Genomic DNA, 12979 nt, shown 5'->3' on the forward strand with positions numbered 1-12979 from the left:
TCAAATCTTCATCACAAACTTTTAAACGTTGGTGGTACAGTGGGAATGGACATAAAAAAAATACTTACCAAGTCCGGGGTCCAGCGTCTCGTCCTGTCATACAGACAATAATTTTGTAAAATAAAAAAATGGCATGGGGTCCCCCCCCCAGGCATGACCAGCCCCGGGCTTTTTTGAGGGGGTCCTGGTTCCCAAAATCCAGAGGACAAAGTGCGTGGGGTCCCCCGGATTTTGGGGACCAGCACCAGGCTCTTGAGTTGGCCCTGGTTTCCAAAATACGGGGGACAAAATAGGGGGTCCCCCGTATTTTGGAGACTAGCACCAGGCTCCACTAGCAGGGGGTGTAATGCCATAGCCAGGGGACACGCTTGATGGTGTCCCGTGGCCAAAGCATTACCCACCCTAACTAGTCAGCCCAGGCCGGGAGTTTTTGGGGAGGTGGGGACCCCCCAAATAAGGGGGTCCCCCCTCTCCAGGGCACCCCAGGCCTGGGCTGCAGCCCGGGGCTATCCCCTGCACCCCTGGGCGGTGGGTGCAGGGTTGATAGCTTGTTTAACAGTAATATTGTCTTTTACAGTAGGACTACAGGTCCCAGCAAGCCTGCCCCACATGCTGGCACTTGGGAGAACCACAGGTACCAGCATGTGGGGCATTAAAGGCCCGTCGGTACCTATAGCCCCCCTGTAAAGGAAATATTAAAATAAAACACAAACACAGATGTTTTAGTATTTTATTAACTGCATCTGGTCTTCACCCCCAGGGCTTCTGCGGTGTCTTCACCTGGGGGCAGCGGCCCCCTAAGCTCTTTTGCATGGCCGCCGCCTCCCAGGGCTTCTGCTTCTTCATCTGTGTTCTTCACCTGGGGGCGACGGCCTTTTAAGCTCTTTTGCATTGGCCGCGCCTCCCAGGACTTCAGGAGCTCTTCTCTCCTCCTCCGCCGTCGGACTGAACTGCCCCTACCCTGTCTCGAGCTGGCTAATATAGAAGCTCTAGGGGGCGGGGCAATGACGCGGCGAGCCGTGATTGGCTGGCCGCGGCCATTTTGAAATTTGAATTTTTTTTTTTTTACATTTCCATACCGATGCCGCCGCGCTGCCGCCCCGCTGCCGCCGAGAGGAGAGGTGAGGTGGGGGTGGAGATGGGTGCTACTGCTGGTGGGGGAGGGGGGTCAGGGGTGGTGGCGGCGGCGGGGGGTTCTGCGGCGTGGTCTGCAGTCGCTCGCCCTGCTCATCTGCCTGCAGCCACACATGCGGGAGATGAGCAGGAGCTTTCTGAGCGACTGCTCTGAATTGTACAGCTGTACTTTCTGAATCTTGGACAGATTCAGAACGGCGGGGGCGCGCATGTAAATCGCTGTGTGGGCTATATACACAGCGATTTACATGCATTTTCTGAGCGATTTGTTAGAATCGCTCAGAAAATGCCTGAATATCGTGCTGTGTGTGGGGCCCTTTAGCCTTCCAGTGTCCTGCAGCTCTCCTCGCTGCCTGCAGTGCGGCAGCTCCTGCTGGCAGTCTAGGTGCGGGCTCTGGTGCCTGATCCCCTCTCTCTATACGCTCCAAGAGGTCACTGCCAGCGCATCTCCGGGATGTCTCAGCTGCTTTCACACCGCAAACCTGCTTTAGACCAGGTATTTACATGCAATGTGAAAGGGGTTAAACTTGCTCTGACCCGTTTTAAAAAAACGTTTTAAATACCTGGTGTAAGCAGGTTTTGCGGTGTATCACATTTCTTTATATGGGTTGGATTCCTCATGGATATATAAATGACCTCTATCTATGCCATAAAGCTGCATATTCAGTAATCTGCGACCGCCGGCCTTGGTCAGACAGCTCATCATGACTGATAGATCTCTGAGTACATCTGGGGATAATATGAAACGCAGGTGATCACCCTCCCTGTAATATTCTGCCAGTCTCCATCACTTGTGTCTGGTGACAATCTGCCACATTCACACATGCAGCGAATATAAGAAGTGTGACGTTAAGCTGGGGGGGATAGACATGTATGTTATCAGTCCTATATATAACCAGAGATTAGTTACATCTATTCACAAATGGGTTTTATATTTAGAATGGAACGCAGAGTAGCATCCTGTCCCTGTGACATCACTTCAAGCGTAGAAATGTTTTCCTTTGCCACTGGTCTAAAATGTATCATGGGCCTAATTCAGACCTAATCGCAGGACAAATCTGTTCTCAAAATGGATAAAATCATGCTGCACCGCAGGTGGGGCAGATAGAGTTAGATTTGGGTGAGCTGATTCTCTCTGCACATGTTACATCTGCCGCAACTGCAGTGCAGCATGGTTTTGCCCATTTTGAAACAAATTGCCCTGAATTAGGCCCCATGTCACGGTACACGTCGCATCCGGAGGTAGGAAGCTATTGCGCTGTATTGGCTTTGGTTTGAGTTTCCAAATCAAACTAGTCAAATTTAAAAGAATTAAAACATTTACATATCTTGTTCAGAGCAAATTTATCCTGGGCCTCATCCTACTTATGTAATCGCTCTGTCACTGTTCGTTTCTCTGAATCCACCTCCTCTTCGCTGCCTCTACAGCAGTGATTGGGGAACCTTTTTTGTGCCAAGGGCCGCTTGTATGGGGAAAAAATCCTTCAGGGGCCATATGTAAACATTTCTCTTAAAAATTGTCCTGCTGCAGCTGTCCCACGCTCCTGCGGCTGCAGCTGAATAGGACTGACAGTCTCCGGCTGCTGTTAATTAAGAGGAATCTCGCGAGAACTACCATCTTTTCGCGAGAATTCCCCTGTACTTGACTCCCGGCAAAGCCGCGGGTTGAGTGGGCAGGTCACTCAGACCGGCTATGGGGGCCGCATAAGGACCCCGGGCCTGAGGTTCCCCACCCTGCTCTACAGTATCAGTTGGAGACCTCAGGATTTAGGTCCTCTGCTCTCCTCTATCTATACCTCATCTCTTGGCAAACTAATCAGCTCTTTTGGATTTCAGTATCATCTGTATGCGGATGATACTCAGCTCTACCTATCCTCCCCAGACCTGTCCCCATCTGTAAGCGGATGATACTCAGCTCTACCTATCCTCCCCGCACCTGTCCCCAGCTGTATGCGGATGATACTCAGCTCTACCTATCCTCCCCAGACCTGTCCCCAGCTGTATGCGGATGATACTCAGCTCTACCTATCCTCCCCGCACCTGTCCCCAGCTGTATGCGGATGATACTCAGCTCTACCTATCCTCCCCGGACCTGGCCCCAGCTGTATGCGGATGATACTCAGCTCTACCTATCCTCCCCACACCTGTCCCCAGCTGTATGCGGATGATACTCAGCTCTACCTATCCTCCCCCAGACCTGTCCCCAGCTGTATGCGGATGATACTCAGCTCTACCTATCCTCCCCGGACCTGTCCCCATCTGTATGCGGATGATACTCAGCTCTACCTTTCCTCCCCGCACCTGTCCCCATCTGTATGCGGATGATACTCCGCTCTACCTATCCTCCCCGGACCTGTCCCCATCTGTATGCGGATGATACTCAGCTCTACCTATCCTCCCCGGACCTGTCCCCATCTGTATGCGGATGATACTCAGCTCTACCTATCCTCCCCAGACCTGTCCCCATCTGTATGCGGATGATACTCAGCTCTACCTATCGTCCCCGGACCTGTCCCCATCTGTATACGGATGATTCTCAGCTCTACCTATCCTCCCCGAACCTGTCCCTATCTGTATGCGGATGATACTCAGCTCTACCTATCGTCCTCGGACCTGTCCCCATCTGTATGCGGATGATACTCAGCTCTACCTATCCTCCCTGGGCCTGGCCCCAGCTGTATGCGGATGATACTCAGCTCTACCTATCCTCCCCGCACCTGGCCCCAGCTGTATGTGGATGATACTCAGCTCTACCTATCCTCCCCAGACATGTCCCCAGCTGTAAGCGGATGATACTCAGCTCTACCTATCCTCCCCGCACCTGTCCCCAGCTGTATGCGGATGATACTCAGCTCTACCTATCCTCCCCAGACCTGTCCCCAGCTGTATGCGGATGATACTCAGCTCTACCTATCCTCCCCAGACCTGTCCCCAGCTGTATGCGGATGATACTCAGCTCTACCTATCCTCCCCGGACCTGTCCCCATCTGTATGCGGATGATACTCAGCTCTACCTATCCTCCCCGCACCTGTCCCCATCTGTATGCGGATGGTACTCCGCTCTACCTATTCTCCCCGGACCCGTCCCCATCTGTATGCGGATGGTACTCCGCTCTACCTATTCTCCCCGGACCTGTCCCCATCTGTATGCAGATGATACTCAGCTCTACCTATCCTCCCCGGACCTGTCCCCATCTGTATGCGGATGATACTCAGCTCTACCTATCCTCCCCAGACCTGTCCCCATCTGTATGCGGATGATACTCAGCTCTACCTATCCTCCCTAGACCTGTCCCCAGCTGTATGCGGATGATACTCAGCTCTACCTATCCTCCCCCGCACCTGTCCCCAGCTGTATGCGGATAATACTCAGCTCTACCTATCCTCCCCAGACCTGTCCCCAGCTGTATGCGGATGATACTCAGCTCTACCTATCCTCCCCAGACCTGTCCCCAGCTGTATGCGGATGATACTCAGCTCTACCTATCCTCCCCGGACCTGTCCCCATCTGTATGCGGATGATACTCAGCTCTACCTATCCTCCCCGCACCTGTCCCCATCTGTATGCGGATGGTACTCTGCTCTACCTATTCTCCCCGGACCTGTCCCCATCTGTATGCGGATGATACTCAGCTCTACCTATCCTCCCCGGACCTGTCCCCATCTGTATGCGGATGATACTCAGCTCTATCTATCCTCCCCAGACCTGTCCCCATCTGTATGCGGATAATACTCAGCTCTACCTATCATCCCCGGACCTGTCCCCATCTGTATGCGGATGATTCTCAGCTCTACCTATCCTCCCCGAACCTGTCCCCATCTGTATGCGGATGATACTCAGCTCTACCTATCGTCCCCGGACCTGTCCCCATCTGTATGCGGATGATACTCAGCTCTACCTATCGTCCCCGGACCTGTCCCCATCTGTATGCGGATGATACTCAGCTCTACCTATCCTCCCCGGGCCTGGCCCCAGCTGTATGCGGATGATACTCAGCTCTACCTATCCTCCCCGGACCTGGCCCCAGCTGTATGTGGATGATACTCAGCTCTACCTATCCTCCCCGGACCTGTCCCCAGCTGTATGCGGATGATACTCAGCTCTACCTATCCTCCCCAGACCTGTCCCCAGCTGTATGCGGATGATACTCAGCTCTACCTATCCTCCCCGGACCTGTCCCCATCTGTATGCGGATGATACTCAGCTCTACCTATCCTCCCCGCACCTGTCCCCATCTGTATGCGGATGGTACTCCGCTCTACCTATTCTCCCCGGACCTGTCCCCATCTGTATGCGGATGGTACTCCGCTCTACCTATTCTCCCCGGACCTGTCCCCATCTGTATGCGGATGATACTCAGCTCTACTTATCCTCCCCGGACCTGTCCCCATCTGTATGCGGATGATACTCAGCTCTACCTATCCTCCCCAGACCTGTCCCCATCTGTATGCGGATGATACTCAGCTCTACCTATCCTCCCCAGACCTGTCCCCAGCTGTATGCGGATGATACTCAGCTCTACCTATCCTCCCCCGCACCTGTCCCCAGCTGTATGCGGATAATACTCAGCTCTACCTATCCTCCCCAGACCTGTCCCCAGCTGTATGCGGATGATACTCAGCTCTACCTATCCTCCCCAGACCTGTCCCCAGCTGTATGCGGATGATACTCAGCTCTACCTATCCTCCCCGGACCTGTCCCCATCTGTATGCGGATGATACTCAGCTCTACCTATCCTCCCCGCACCTGTCCCCATCTGTATGCGGATGGTACTCCGCTCTACCTATTCTCCCCGGACCTGTCCCCATCTGTATGCGGATGATACTCAGCTCTACCTATCCTCCCCGGACCTGTCCCCATCTGTATGCGGATGGTACTCCGCTCTACCTATCCTCCCCAGACCTGTCCCCAGCTGTATGCGGATGATACTCAGCTCTACCTATCCTCCCCGGACCTGTCCCCATCTGTATGCGGATGATACTCAGCTCTATCTATCCTCCCCAGACCTGTCCCCATCTGTATGCGGATAATACTCAGCTCTACCTATCATCCCCGGACCTGTCCCCATCTGTATGCGGATGATTCTCAGCTCTACCTATCCTCCCCGCACCTGTCCCCATCTGTATGCGGATGATACTCAGCTCTACCTATCGTCCCCGGAACTGTCCCCATCTGTATGCGGATGATACTCAGCTCTACCTATCCTCCCCGGGCCTGGCCCCAGCTGTATGCGGATGATACTCAGCTCTACCTATCGTCCCCGGACCTGTCCCCATCTGTATGCGGATGATACTCAGCTCTACCTATCCTCCCCGGGCCTGGCCCCAGCTGTAGGCGGATGATACTCAGCTCTACCTATCGTCCCCGGACCTGTCCCCATCTGTATGCGGATGATACTCAGCTCTACCTATGCTCCTCAGACCTGTCCCCATCTGTATGCGGATGATACTCAGCTCTACCTATCGTCCCCGGACCTGTCCCCATCTGTATGCGGATGATTCTCAGCTCTACCTATCCTCCCCGAACCTGTCCCCATCTGTATGCGGATGATACTCAGCTCTACCTATCCCCATCTGTATGCGGATGATACTCAGCTCTACCTATCCTCCCCGGGCCTGGCCCCAGCTGTATGCGGATGATACTCAGCTCTACCTATCCTCCCCGGACCTGGCCCCAGCTGTATGTGGATGATACTCAGCTCTACCTATCCTCCCCGGACCTGGCCCCAGCTGTATGTGGATGATACTCAGCTCTACCTATCCTCCCCGGACCTGGCCCCAGCTGTACTGGGCCATGTTGCTGTCTGCCGTTTTGTCTTAGATTTCATCTTTCCAAATCATAATGAATAATATTTCCACCAGCCAATAGTAGCTACTGAACCAAGCTCATATCTATATCATTATTGATTACTTGACAATCAACCCGACCCTACAAGCTCGCTGCCCAGGTGTCATCCTGTACTCTGACCTGTCCTTTGTTCACCACATTCAATCTGTCTCCGAATCCTGTGACATAAATTTCATAAAAAAATCTAGAATATGGCCACATTTTACATCAGACGCTACAAAAACTCTCATTATTGTCCTTATTAAACATTGCAATAGTCTCTTTAACCCCTTCAGTGGCAATCCCGAAAATTTTCCGGGCTGTGCCTCAGTGCCCAGTCTGGCAATCCCAGAAAATTCTCGGGATTGCCACTGTTTAGAGTTGGGCAATCGCTGAAGTTCACTCACTGATCTCAGGCAGCTTCGGTGCTGCCCGGCTCCCTCCCCTCTGCGGCGCCTCCTCCTCCCTCCTCCTCCCCTCCGGCTTTTGCATTGTCCTGTCCGGCGCCGGCTTATGACAAGCCGGCTGCCGGGAGCAGGGACGGGGCGGTGGGAAGCAGGGCCGGGCAGCGGCTGATTCACAGTTCGGCGGCGCTGCCCGGACCAAGGGAGGTGTTTTTTTTTAGGGAGCGCTCCCCATAAAAAACTCGCCCAGTAGGGGTTCCTTTAGTAATGGCAGATCTTTTTCATATTATAAAAAAGCCTAAAGAAAAGTGGGATAATTCAATGGGTAGCTGTGAATCTAGATTGGTTATAGAATGTATAGAATCTGTTGAGGCGAAGTTTGAGGTGGTGTTGATTAATATTGTATCCCACCTTTTCTCCAAGTGGGAGGAGCAAACACACAAACCTTCAAGGTCATAGTAGGTAAATGTATTACCCCTCCACCCCCCCCCCCATTCTATAACCAACCTAAATTCACAGCTACCCATTGAATTATCCCACTTTTCTTTAGGCTTTTTTATAATATGAAAAAGATCTGCCATTACTAAAGCAACCCCTCTGAAGGGTAGACTGTTGATTTGGGATTTAAAAAACCTGAGGAACCCCAGAATTCATTATACACATCGATGTACATTCTCCATTGTCCTTTTCTATCGCTTGCTCACCCTCTGATCTCAAATACAAATATGTTTTTTTTTTTAATATTTTTAGGTCCTTTATATAGTATGAAGACACTTTCCTTATACCTAATCTTTTAAAATAACCCCTTTTTTTCGGTATGTATACTCCATACCCATTTTCATAACAAATATACCGGTTTGGTGTTTTTACATATAAACTTATATTCTGTTTTATCTGTACCACTTGTAGCTATACCTCTGACGAAGTCCTGTGCGACGAAACGCGTTGGGTTTTATGAATAAAGGATCACTAATCCTAAAAGTAGTCTCCTTATTTTGAAAAAACGGATGAAAGAACTTTCTGATAAGAATACCAGTGAAATGGACTTATTGTGAACTGGCTAGGTGGTACTCATTATAGCGCACTCCGATAACCCCCTTTTTCTATATAAATATATATATCTAGTGTCCATGAGTTTCCTAAACACTGCCATCTGCTGTCAGAGGGTGAAACTACATCTCTTTCTCACACATGCACAAACACAGAAGGTAGCAGACTATCTTTCGAAGCTTTTGCTTTGGCCATTAACCAAACTACATTGATACGTATATATATAATCCTTATATCCTATTATCTCCCAACCTTTCCGCTCCTCCCAAGATCTACGTCTCTCAATCGTATGCATTACCTATATTCAATGTTACCGGGCATTTTATGGGGTTTCTATCTGTTAATTGTGTTGGAATATGGAGTGTGCTACTGTACTGCTTATATTATGCTGCATCTGACTCTGTACCAAGATGGCAGCCATTCTGTGCATGTACGTTGTCCTCCTAGCACTGTGTTTGTGCGCTCCCATGGTACACAGATGTGGGATTCCTGTGTAATATTCTAAAACCTGCCTGTATGCAGAGTGGCTGGCCTACGGTATGCTCTACTCCATCCCTCCTACATGGATATGCACCATATAATAACACACTCTCCATCGATGGCACAAGGTGCCGGGACACGGAGCATGGGGGAGGTGCCACCCTTATCAACCCTGAAGCCCTGTCTCCACATTCTGATTGGCCAATCAGTCAAAGAAAATATATGCCCATCGATAGGTAACACTATTGATGGTTATCCAACACATAGTTTGGTACTATCTATGGCTGGTTGTAGTATCGCCATCAATCTCAGCCATAGATGCACTCATGGCCAGCTCTAGGAAGTGGATCCTGAATAGGTGCTGTGTGGGTTATGTGGTGAGGCCACACCCACCTGGGCAAGGCCACGCCTCACTCTATTCAATGTCAAGCCCCCTCTCCCAAGCGAAGAATGCCAAGCATAGGAAGGTGAGACGCAGTACAATAAGTACACGCTCCTGGTTACGTCTGTCCACATAGCGGGTTTACCAAACCTCTTTCTAGGCCAACAGGTTCAGTTTGATGGACCTCAATGACTATGTCACTATGGGGGTAATTCTGGTTGACTCGCTAAGCAGCATAAATCGCTGCTTAGCGAGCCATCTAACGCCACCCGCTGGGCGACCTAATGCCTGCACCCGTCGAAATGCAAATATCCCCGCAGCAATGTTTTGAATAAACATCCATTCCCAAGGAGCGTACGGAGGAAAAATTATTTTTACCCTGCTCACAAGGCTAAAAATATACCCTTGCGGCGTCTAGGTCCACAAGGGTATATACCGCCACCCACCCCGAGTAGCCGTTGGCCTACCCGCGTTCGCATGGGGACACCCAGCCTTTTCCTGGGCGTACCAACCGTTTTTGTGGGTACACTCAGGAAAGGCTCCATGCGAAAACTCCTTGTCTGTCTCCATCACACACACACACCCCTCCCCCTGTGTGAACGCCATGGCGATTGTGCAAGTCGCCCACGGCGTCCGCTCGGTGGCCCTGCACATGGGTATATGCAAATATGCACATGTGCATAGCCAAAACATTGGTGCAGAGCCAAAACATCGGTCCCCAGTGCGAATAAGCCGGTGACCGATGCGACCAGAAACAGACCCCATTTTACTTTCTGCAGGTGTCTAATATTCAACAAAACTTTTTTTATTATTATTATTTTATTTTTCCTCCCAGTTTTACTTTAACTGCTGGTATTTCTGCAGACAGACCCCCACTAGGCCTCAGCTGCTTCTCTGACTGAGTAACCTACTTTACATCAGATGAAATAATGACCGCAGGTTCCATTTTCTTATGTGGAACCATTAATCTGTCTCATATTGTACTAGGCCGTATCCAGCTGCAGACACAAATGTCTGGGAGCCCGGGGGTAAGCGTACGGCGGGCAGATAAAGATGGAAGACCATGGCAACAAGCGCGGAGCTTAGGAAAGGTCTGATCTGACAAACCCTGGGGCAGCTGGTCTGTTCCTGTGCGAGTGTGACAGGCACAGTCTGCATCGCCCTTTCATCTTCCTCACCCGCCTTGAGCTGTGTTTCCAACTTTAACCTATAAATAACAGACCCTCAGTCATACACAGGATCCCTGTCTTGTCTGCTGATAGAACTGGACGTGCCTTTCGGAGTCCACTCCTTGATGGGCATGTTTGATTAATGTGAGCACAAAAAAGGATCATAAGGGAGCTTGCAGCAGTAATATCTCTACAGTGCAGGTTATTAATAATTGGGGACGGAAATACAACATATATTTGCAGCATAAGGTGGGAGTTTCATTTCAAATCATAGCTGCCTCCCCTCCTGCATTCTGCAGGAGACTCCCTGACATAGCAGCAATCTCCCTCTCTCCCTCATTAGTCTAGCAATCTCCCTCATGTCACCTAGCCCACATTACACTGTTACATCATAGTTACCTCCCCTCCTGCATTCTGCAGGAGACTCCCTGACACAGCAGCAATCTCCCTCTCTCCCTCATTAGTCTAGCAATCTCCCTCATTTCACCTAGCCCACATTACACTGTTGCACCATAGTTACCTCCCCTCCTGCATTCTGCAGGAGACTCCCTGACATAACAGCAATCTCCCTCTCTCCCTCATTAGTCTAGCAATCTCCCTCATGTCACCTAGCCCACATTACACTGTTACATTTTTACACGTTAGATTGCTGCTATTTCAGGGAGCTGAATCATCAGCACCATTTCCCAGCACTTTGGGGCTCATCTACATTTGGATAGAAGTAATTTTAAAAGATTCCTCTCAGATGTAGCAGTACACACCCAGGCTTCTAGGTGCCACGTTCACAATCTCTTCTCACAATCTCTCCATATATGGAGCTAGACACGCCCTTTGGGATGAGCATGACACACCCCCTCAATGGGGCGCTTTGCAAAATTCTACTGCCAACTATAATCTCCCTGAAACTAGTTTTCAAAAGTAGACAAGTATGTTTCAAATTAAATACTTACCTGCTGCAGCGCAAGAATATAAATGCTGGTGCGGCGGAGGAACAGAAGAAGCCGCCCCCGATTTACGTTACCACATTCGGGCCAATTACAAATTATTTACAAATGCCCAAAAGGAAATAAACTCGGGCTAAATGCTGTGTTGTGCTCATTTTGCACAGTTGCACCCTGGGAAACGAACAGGTTTATGAGACAAGATGGAGTGCACTGTATGATGGGAGGACCTGGGTAGATCAGATACAGTCATCGCCAAATTCAGATTGAATGCGTCAACAGGCAAAAATTATATTTCATGGTGAAAGACATCCTTAATCATCTGAGGGAAATAGTGTAGAGGAACGGGGTTGGATTGGCCCGCCGGTACACAGGGGAAATCCCTGGGGGGGGGGTCACAGTTATTAGGGAAGGTAGTCAATAGGTGAACATGAGATTTAGGACTGCGATAACAAAGTGGACATGAGTTTTTCACGATCTTTTGTGTTAAGGTCAACACCTGAGGACGTGGACACCCAATTAGTATAGCGGGTACCCTTGCTCCACTACCGCTGTATTCGGTACTAGACTCGGCATACTTTACTGTTCTCAATCAGAGTCGGCGGGGATCGTAAAAAGTATTGTGAAAACCCCCTTTTCACACGGCGACCAATGCCGACATTTTGCTTGTAACGACCTTTTGTCAATATCGACCGATTGACTGTTGACCTTTCAGCGTGGACCTATCAGCTGTCACAATGAAGTTTCCTCCCCATGTTATCTCACAGATTTCATAGCAACGCAGTTACAAATAGATAATAAATAGGATCAGCAATGTATTATTTATCTATCTGTTTATTTATTGATATATTTATTATACGGCAAACATGGATAGGATACAAAGTAAATGGGAGACATTATTTGTTATAATATGTTATAATTTGTTATAATATTTATTCGTACATAATCACACCATTAAACAATATACTATACAAGGAGAAAAGACGGGAAAAGTCCCACGAATAGAATAATGGCGAATATACTCAGGGGTATATAATGTCATTAAAAATTCTCTGAACGGAGTTATCGAGCCCTTCTGGATGAACAATTCCAAGTCCGTACCGCCAGCGGGGCCTCTCTGTGTCATAACATTCAATATCGATCTTCACCACAATCAATAATTTTAATAAGTTCCAGTCCAATAATCCTCGCCTGAGCCAGATTACGCTCATACGCAGTGAGAGCTTGGCGTTTGCATGAATATGTTAAAGAAAGCTATCTGTAATCACTTACCAAATACGCTGGGCGCAGCGCTGCAGTAGAGAGGGCCAAAATCATCGACGGTTTATGGCCGATGTCGAATATGTTTGCCATCGATGGGGGAGAACCACATGGTTTCCCTCCATCGATGGCACAGCAAAACAAACAATGTTTTTTTTTTTTCACAGTGCCGGACACAGCATAGCCCCGCCCCGACATCCGCAATGCCCCGCCCCCATGTTTTGATTGGCCCCCAGGCCAATCAGTCAAACACAATGGATGACCATCGGTAGTTAAAAATATCGATGGTCATTCATTGCATATTTTAACACTATCGATGACAACCATCGATG

This window comes from Crinia signifera, chromosome 7 (genome assembly GCF_055691185.1).
Source record: "Crinia signifera chromosome 7, ASM5569118v1, whole genome shotgun sequence".
NCBI classification, from domain to species: domain Eukaryota; kingdom Metazoa; phylum Chordata; class Amphibia; order Anura; family Myobatrachidae; genus Crinia; species Crinia signifera.